At 39.7% G+C, this 10,131-nt stretch overlaps 1 long non-coding RNA gene across 1 annotated transcript; it reads left to right on the forward strand.

Moving 5' to 3' along the window:
- Positions 1-2,413: 2,413 nt before the first annotated feature.
- LOC140150638 (uncharacterized) lies at positions 2,414-8,428 on the forward strand. The gene is made up of 3 exons (XR_011858825.1): positions 2,414-2,539; positions 5,800-5,929; positions 7,737-8,428. It is a non-coding gene; the product is annotated as an uncharacterized lncRNA (long non-coding RNA).
- The last annotated feature ends 1,703 nt before the right edge of the window (positions 8,429-10,131 follow it).

Here is a 10,131-nt window from a genome sequence, read left to right on the forward strand (position 1 = left end):
GGGAATTCTAAAAATTGGGCTACTTTGTGGAGTCATTCGCCGCGGCCTGGCGAACGAACTCGCCACGCCTTGGCACTGAAAAGTTTTGGCAACACTGTTTTTTTGGTTTGGAGATGGACCAGGTTGTTGTTTTTGGGGTGATATATCACTTTTAGCTCCCACATACTTTGGTATAATGAGAAAATGTGAACTTTCTTTCGATGCCAGATTATCAGTTATGAATGATGGGAGTAATTTCATTAATGTATTGTTCTCTTGCATATATTGTAATGTATTGTTCTCTTGGCCTGGGGTGGGCACTCAACTTTAGAAGTGACGGGTGTGTGCCTACCAGCGTCAGGAAGTAGGGGCCTATCAGGTACAAAATGTTTTGGTTTTTTTTAAAGGGGGGGGGGGTCATTGGGTACATGTACAAGCAAAATGAAAAATGGGTCATTGGGTATACTATTTTGCAAAAAGAGGGTCATTGGGTATAAGATTTCAAAAAAGGATCATCGGGTAGAAAAAAATTTTTTAATGGAGCAAAATTCTTGTTCTTGTTCCAAATTTTCAATACAAATAAGGGGGTCATCAGGTATAGTTGACTTCAAAAGAGGGGTTGACAGGCACATACCGTCACTTCCAAAGTTGAGTGCCCCTCCCCTGGTCTCTTGGATCTCAGTATAGGAGAATTTTGAAACTGTGATGATGCTACAAAATTTGATGTTTCATACATTGTTTTTGGGTAATACACCTGAACAGCTTTCTCACTCATAACAAATCTACGGGAAAGTTTTCCTTGCACTGCTCATGGCAAAAGCAATTTCAAGGAATTCTGATCAAATTTGTATTCTTTACTTCTGATATCCATAGGGTGGGTTGTTGATTATTTTGATCCATTTTTGCTTTTGGAGATGGTCCAGGTTGTTGATAATGATGATAATATTCTTATCTATGAAATTCTAGTGTTGATATATATGTCCTTTTATACATTGTTTGGTTGTTGGGAAATATGGACAACTTTCGCACTCATAACAACACATCTGTGGGAAAGTTGTGTTTACAACTTGATAAGGCAAAAGCACTTTCTTATTGACTTTCTATTGTTTGTATCTGATTGCCATTTTCTACCTTGGGTTTGTTGTTGTTATTATTATTATCATTGGTTTGGAGAGGGTCCAGGTTGTTGACACTACAATATATATTTTTATCTATCTATCTATCTACTATACTAAAATAATAAGCGGTCTCTGTCTGTCTATCTGTCTGTCTGTCCGGCTATGCGTTCCGCCGTGCTGCGACGCATCGATCCGATATTTGGGACATGGGTAGGTGCCGGGAAAAGCATGTTGACCGTGTGGTTTTGAAGGTCATCGGAGGTCAAGGTCAAAGGTCAAATTTTCAAACTTTGTCCGATCGGGCCCAAATTTGGTGGGTGGGACCCTTGATACAAGGGGAATATAGGGGCGAAATAAAATCGAGGTCAACCGAGGGCAAAGGTCATTACGGAGGGGTCAAATTTCAAACTTTGTCCGATCGGGCTCAAACTTGGTAGGTGGAATCCTTTATATGAGGGGAGCATGAAAAACATTATATGGAGGTCATCCGAGGTCAAAGGTCAAAGGTCATGGATTTCAAACTTTGTCCTAACCGGGCTCAAACTTGGTGGGTGGCATCCTCGATACAAAATTGAGGTCAGCCAGTGCTCTCACAGCATCAGGGCTCTCACAGCTGCAGGTGCACTAGTCTTTACTAATAAAATAATAAGCGGGCTGTATCTGTCTATCTGTCTGTCCGCTATGCGTTCTCCGCCGCTTTGACGCATCGAGCCGAAATTTCGGATATGGGTAGGTGACGGAAAAGCATGTTGACTGGGTGGTTTTCGAAGGGCCCCTCGAGGTCAAAGGTCATCTAGGGGCAAAATACCCCAACTGGATAGCAAAAGCAGCAGCAAGTGGATACAAAGATGTGTAATGGGCAACTATGGACAAGTTTCATTCAGCTTTTGGCTGTCTGCCCAATTTGAAATGCACTGTAATGTCTACCCAGAATGCATTGCTGCAAAGCTACAGGTGCACTAGTACTATAATAATCATAAGCTCTGTCTGTCCGTCTGTGTGTCTGTCCGGCTATGCGTTCCGCCGCGCTTCGACGCATCGTTCCGATATTTCACACATAGATGGGTATCGGGCATGCGCTGTTTACCGGGTAGTTTCGAAGGTCATCGGAGGTCAAGGTCAAAGGTCAAAATTTCAAACTTTGTCCGATCGGGCCCAAACTTGGTGGGTGCAATCCTTGATAGGAGGAGAATATAATGCGCGAAATAAAATCGAGGTCAACCGAGGTCAAAGGTCATTACGGAGGGGTCAAATTTCAAACTTTGTCCGATCGGGCTCAAACTTGGTGGGTTGAAACCTTCGTATGAGGGCACACCACACGCGAACAAAACTTGATTTAATGCAAACGGCGTTTTTACCGCGGTGATTCTATAATGCCGTCATTAGACACGCCCCCACGATTTGGCCACGAAACTCAAATTGTCGCTGATCGTTTACTGTGTGTAAGTATAGGGGATTTATGGAAGTACGGATTAAAAGTTCAATTGTGAAGAAAAATGAGCTTGACTCAATTACTTTTGTGACTTTATGGTATGTTTACATTGTGTATCGATGATTTTTGCCAAAATTGGATTGAGTCAAGCTCAAATTTCGGTAAAAAATGCAATCATAACCGGGTGTGTACCGGGGAACTGTCGCCGTTTGTTTACGTGCGTTGGTATAGGGGATTTGTAAATCCGGTGTAAAACCCGTGTGAAAATACGGATTAAAAGTTGAATAGAAAAGAAAAATGAGCTCGTCCTCTTTTCTTGTGTGCCTTTTTAGTAAGTTACATTATGCATCGATGATTTTTGTCACAATTAGAAGAGGACGAGCTCAAATTTCGATAAAAAATGCATTTATAACTGGGTGTGTACTGTACAGGACTGGCAAGCGAGTTTGCAGTGCAGTGCAAATTACTGGCGCCCATTGTTTACGTGTGTGGTATAGTGGATTTGTGAAACCCGGTGAAAACCCGTGTGAAAATATGGATAAAAAATTCATTTGTGAAGAAAAATGAACACGGTGACCTTATGGTAAGTTTACATTGTGCATCGCAGACTTTTGCCAAAATTAGATTGAGTCAAGCTTAAATTTCGGTAAATGCAATGCATAAACCGGGTGTGTACTGTGTGTATCGGCATTGGCCTACAACCAATGCCAACGTACGGTAAAGTCAATGGATGAATGAATTTCAACATGACAAGCGTGAGCATGCATTCAGACTACCTTCTCTTTTGCGTCTTTTTGGTAAGCTTCAGCAATACATCGATGATTTTTGCAGAAGTCAGTCTCTAATCTTGGTAAAAAAAATGCATCTTAGCTTTAGGCCAGAGAAAATTACATATTCTCTGCCTAGCCTAGCCTAGGCTACAGCTGCATGTGTAAACCCTATGAACACAATCATTAACAATTAACAAATAACATGATCAGGCTTTAGTGCTACTGCTAGTGCTAGAGCAACTAGCTTTTAAAAGCTGGAGCTATGAAAACTTAAATTGTGGAGAAACAATTCCCGAAACAATTAAGTTGACACTAGTATTAATTGGTGAATTTATCCACAATAAACTTGAACAAAAGAATGTCAATCTCTATTTTGCTAAAAATAGCCGGTGCAGCATAGCCAAAGCCAGGCCTGCGTAGAACTAGCCCTGTTCCACAAACTGCGACGCCTCTCGAATAGTGAGGCGTCACGGTTTGTGGAATGGGCTAGTTCTAGACCTGTGCAATAATTATGAGTCCTGGTGGGAGGGTAAAATTGGGGAGGGGGGAAGACATTTTTGGTGAGCAAGCAATTTTTGGCAAGCCGGGGGCAAGGTTTGCAAATCTAAAAAGATAGTGCGAGGCGCGAGAGCTCTGCTTGCTACGCTTCACCTTCAATATTTTAACCAGTACTTTTTTGGTCCTGGTGACAAACCTGCTTGTACCCTATTTTCCGGGGGGGGGGGCACTCACATAATTGAGTGACCAAAAAAAACAAGGAAAAGGGGGTGTTTTTTTTAGGCAAGGCGAGTTACGCGAGTGACGCATTTAGGGTCTAAAAAACACTGATTTTCAAGAATAAGGGTAGTTTTCTGAAACTGAACAACTTGTTTAGGGTACCTTTTCATATTTTTGGTAAATTACGAGTCCAAAAAGGGTACATTTTTTCATTTTTACAGGCCAAAAAAGTAAAGGGGGTAAATTCTATATTAAATTACCTTATTAAGGGGCTAAATTTGCTGGTAGGGAAAAACTCGTTTAGGGGGTGTTTGAAAAAAATTTGGTCACGCATGCGTACAATGTCATATTTGAGTGATCCCCCGGGCCTATTTTGGTCCAAAACATGGTGTTTTTCGGCTAAAAATAAAGTGGAAGATGCACAATGCACAGGGCAATTTGAGGGCCCGGGCCCATCTGGCCCTATGGTAAATCCGTAGGTAGACCCTTCAGGCTAAACTTGCCAAATAGAGAAACTTATCAAAATTCCACACGCCAGTCGGGCGCGTACTTTGCCCACCATATGGGGCCGCCCACCGTAGACCTATTCCAGGGTAGGCCCCATGTCGGGAGATCACACAAAAACAGCCAGACTTCCTAAAATAATGACAAAATCTGTAAAGCTGCTGAATTCTGCAAAATTGTGAAAAATGAGGAGAAATGCTGCCTATGTGTGATTTACCATTTCCCCCCCATGTGACCTTGGGCCTAAAAATTGAAATCCTTCAAATCTTACAAAAGAAGAACTGTTGGGCTATTCCATTTGAATTCCATACTCCCCACCCTGCAAAACATCTTCCACACAGGGAGTGTGAATATCAAATGGAGTTGCCTGAATGGGTGACTAGATTTGATATCTACACTCCTGTGTGTAAGATTGACATCATGACCTCCATCTAGAGGGTGTAAGTATTTTAACTGGAACAGCCCATTGGCTGCATTTCACACATCGGACATGTACAGGTAGGCTGGCAAATCACAGTGTAAACACATTGTGTACTTTGGAGCTGTGGAGAAAATTTGATTTTAATTTCCGCTTTTTTTTTTTTTTTTTATCTCAAGTCCGCAAAGTAATATATACGCTCAAGATTGTTAAGAAACTTTAATCCGGAATCAAGTTTTATTTTTTTGACGCCAGAGGAAAAAAGCACTTGGAATTTCAGAAAAATGCATGTGAAGTTTTAATTTTACATTGAATTTGAACCCTATGCAAAATATACAAGTTGGAGCCACAATTGAGCTATATCCTACACATTTTCGGCCTTGAGATTCCAGTGCTTGAAAATATGAGCGATTTCGAACGTTTCGAATTTTCACCCACCCCACCCATCTACTTACCCCCCTCCCTGCAGAATTTTTTTTTTCGTAAGGTGAGTGATTTCAAATGTAAAATCATGATCTGAAACAAGACCCCATGTTGCAAAGGAGAAAATGGGAGATCACACAAACAGCCAGATTTTCTAAAATAACAACAAAATCTGTTAAAACAGGCTGCTGAATTCTGCAAAATTGTGCAAAATGATGAGAAATGCTGCTAAATATGTGTGATTTACCATTTTCCCCCATGTGTGACCTGGAGCCTCAGGGTGAGGGTGTTGTGATCAGAGAAACTGACCTAATCTGTGTAGCCACCAGTTGTAATATGTATACCAGGTACATGATATATTAGTCCCCATTTAATAGCTTTCAATGCAACTGGCAAATCCTGCATTATTTATTGTTTTTGTGTGTGTTTGGTTTACAGGTGACTAAGATATCAATGGAGATCTATGTGTAAAAATGGTTTGATCACATACTTCCATGGTTCGATGTAATAAGTTCAATCTTGGATTCCTGTGAAGATACAATTCAAGGACACCATTCGACATAGGCAGGTAGGTTTAGCAGGGTCTACCGGTCTAGTATAGTAAAGTTGAGCGCTGACTCGGGGCACAATCTTTTTAGCGAACATGAGGGATCGGGAATATAGGCATACTCACTAAATGTTTTTTTTGTTTTTGTTTTTTTTACTCTTTTTATGATGAATATTAAATCATTTGTGGGAAAAAATAGGAGAAAAAAATTACTTATCTTTTAGTGCAGGTTGGCCCCGACCAGCGTAGCTATAACCTTGACCCCAGTGGTGGGGGGAGTGGGTTGAAGGTAATGTACAGGGTGTCCCAGAAAAAATTACCGGGCGTATGAATTTGGACGTAAGTCGAGAAATAGACATCAAAATCCAAAAATCTAAACATCAGCGTGTAGCCCATCTTATTCTACATCTTATACCCTAATTTTACTGGAATCGGTAGACTGATTGCGAAGAAATGATCGATTACATAACGCATGCGTCAATTCACTTCATTCCAAGTTTGAAAGAAAGATCATTCAACACAATGCGCAATAGTGGTTAACTGTCAATGGGTTTCATATTTTGTACCGTGAAATCCTTTTCGTTCTTTTTATATAATCTGTTTCTTGCAAAACATTTGATTAGGTTTTGTTCAAATTTGAAAACCTACACGACATTGAAAATGAAAGCTTGCATATAAGATGATGCTCGGTACTTGTAAATATCTTTTTCGTTAATGTTGATATAAATGTTGCATAAAGAATTCCATCTGGCTTTGAAAAAATTCTCACACACATTAATGTTTTTGGGATATTTCCAAGAAATTGTAATGCAAAGTTTGAATCTTTTAAAACTTCAACATTAATGTTGAATGGTATCAAAAATCACACATAAATCTGTAAGCACTTGTTCATTGTCATTCTTGGCTCGAATGTACTTTGGAAAGTTAAAATATAAGATATTTGCACAACCTAAAGAATTAAAGTTAGAAAGCTTCCAATTGCAGAAATCAAAGTTTTTCGGACAAACTGTTATTCATCTTCAGTGAAAACATGAATAACATAACACCGTCTGATTATAAAATATATAATGTGGACTAATTTAATGAGATACACAACCCTGGTGAGCGAGTATGAAAAAAGCGCCTGTTGATCAAACTTGGAATGAACTGCATTGATGCGCGCATTATGTAATTGTTAATTTCTTCGCAACCATTCAACCGAATCAAACAAAAATTACGTATGTAATGCACAATAAAATAGGCTATGCGCTACATTTTAAATATTTTGATTTTGATTTCTAGTTCTCGACTTACGTTCAATTTTATTCACTCGGTAATTTTTTCTGGGACACCCTGTATACCGGTATGTGCCATGGTTTGGAGGAGGGATTTGGGCAAAAGTGTCCTTAAAGCGCCCAATTAGAGCCCCCGCCCCATCACTTCAAGGTGTGTCTCCTCCGACACATTGGGGCAATTACATATTTAGGTATATTATTGCACAAATGTTAAATTTAAATTAGTGTTACAATCCAAAATGATGTGTGTCATCAGCGGCATAGCCAGGGGGCCTTGCCCCAGATAATTTTCGGGATTTAGGGATAAAATCGGGATGACAAAGAGTAAAGTGTCATTAAAATGGCTAAAAATTGACAAATGGGGACTGTCCCTTCACACTGATTGTGAAAGGCTGGCTACGCCGCTGAATGTCATGATCTACACATATGACCACACTGAGTAAATTCATGTTGGCAGTTTTGATCAGACCTATTTAAAAACATGTCAACATATTTTCTATTTAATTTAAGATTTGTAATATATTTATTTTTGTTATTATTTTTTTGTTTTACAGGGGCGTGCATGATGATTTGGAAATGGACCTGTTAATTTGAATCGAAAGATGAGAACATACCATACATATTCTTGTTGATTATTCAATGGACTTTTCAACCAATGTATTTGTCATAAACAATTCAACTTTCAATAATGGTATTAATTAATAAAGTGCGTACCAGCATTCGAGAATTGATACTAACTTCAGCAAGTATAATCAAGGATACAGACAGATCATTGAGGACCCAGTATGACCATGAACATGAAGTTGTGTACCAATTCATGTTTTTTGCTTCAAAAGTGATGGAGAAGGGTTTGTAGGCAAATTGAGTCATTAAGGGGGTACTACACCCTGAGACGAGGTATATTAGTCTCAGACTACACCCCTGTCCAATTTTGTGTCTATTTTTGCATTTTTCTCAAAAATTATAGCGTATTGGTGACAAGTAAGATATGTATATTATAAGGGCAAGGACTACAACTACTCCACTGGAAATTTTATTTCGGCACAGACAGCAGTTGTGGAGTTGCAGTCAAAAATGAGGGAAAAACAGTATTTGATCAATAAATCAACAACTACTTGCATTGAGTTGCTGAATTTTCAGAGCAATAGTTGTAGTCCTTGCCCCTACAACATGCATATCTTAATTGTCACCAATGTGCTATAATATACACACAATTGGCAAGGGGTGTAGTACCCCCTTAAGATCAAAGGTACTTTTTAATCAAGTTGTTCCTCTGGTCCCAAGGAGTAAAAAGGAAATAGTCATTGTGACGTGGTATATCGAAAGGAGACTGGGCGGGATCGTAAATGGAGAAATAGGGGCGATTTTTTCACAATTTGGGTTTGTTGCAAAATGGAGCGATTGCCGAATAGGGTGTAACTCTACTAGTCTTATTACAAGACTGCCCAACCCTAAACCCTAACCCTAAACTCCGTAAACGAGGACTGGACTCAAGTCTAGCAAGTTGTACCCTATTCGGTAATTGTACCCAAATTGGTGATGTTATTAATGTTTAAATACTGTCTCATAATTTCAGACCGGAATATAACTGGCATTTTGTATTAACCCCAGATATCTTTCAAGGTCATTCCTACTCTCAACATTGTCAACAATATTTTTAAAGGCCGATATCTCAATTTTCAATTTTATAATACCACTTACGAACTCAATATCTTCGCTTAGGAATGTCCATTGTGGAAAACGGTGTTGTGGAGCAAAATATCTGTACTGTAAGACACTCAAATTGATAACTTGCCCAAAAGTGTCTCTTTCTGATCATATTCCATGTCAGTTCGGGGGCACTGCTGATTCAAAGACGTCTCTGATATCAAATACTCTTGAAGCGTCATGTCACATGTTGAGTGCCTGCTAATTTTACTATCCAATTAATGAAATGGATAGTAAAATTGGGATTTTTTTACTTAATTTTGGCCATTGCAATCTAAGTGTGTTCTGGGACCATTTGCCAGAATTTGCACAGATAGATATAATTTTTGCACAGGTAGATATTTGCTAAACATAGGAAATCTTATTCTAATACACTCAGCTTCGTTCCGATGTGCTGCATCGAGTGCCGAGCTGTCAACAAAGCTCGACGTATGTGATATCACTGACCCGTCTTTGAAATCAGAGATGTCCGTTTATTACGAGTGCCCCCGAACTGATGTCACAATTATATCTCTAGGATGCCTAATTAATGCAGTATAGGTCAAAGGGTATCCTTTGTTCAGACAGGGGCAGGGCTAGGCTACCTGATAGAGACTCACACATTCTGGCACCAGCTTTCTCCCACTCTCACACCAAGGTAATAACATCACACATACACCAAGTTATATGTAGTAAATATCATACCAAGGTTAAAATCTCACACATGAGAGGGTTATGCAATAATTATGTGTACCCCAGGGTGGCAAGTGGGGGTAAAGATTTTTTGGCAGGCCAAAGGGGGGGGCAAGCTTTTTTGGCAGGTCGAAAGGGGGGGGTCAAGCAATTTTTGGCAGGTCAAAAGGGGGGTCAAGCAATTTTGGGCACAAATATTTTGGGCACCATTTCTATATTACACCCTAAAAAGGTGTACTAGGAAAACATTAGGAACACTTTCAAATATTAAAAAAGGGGGGGCAAAGGTTTTTTGGCACATCAAAACGGGGAGGGCAAAGATTTTTTGCCGGGGGCAAGCAATTTTTGGCAGACCACTTTGATAATTCACCACAACGGGGGTATACATAATTATTGCACAGCCCCTTAGAATCAACCAGTCCTGTTGTTGCTATGCGCCTCCGATTGGGGGTGGGGGTGTATCGCTGGTCTGGTCCTGTATACATGCTATTTCCTTCCTTCCTTGCCTTGCATGTATAAACTTGCATTCATTTTCAAATTTCAACACAGAAGCAAATTCAAGCAAAATAA

Source organism: Amphiura filiformis, chromosome 4 (genome assembly GCF_039555335.1).
Source record: "Amphiura filiformis chromosome 4, Afil_fr2py, whole genome shotgun sequence".
In the NCBI taxonomy this organism is placed as follows: Eukaryota; Metazoa; Echinodermata; class Ophiuroidea; order Amphilepidida; family Amphiuridae; genus Amphiura; species Amphiura filiformis.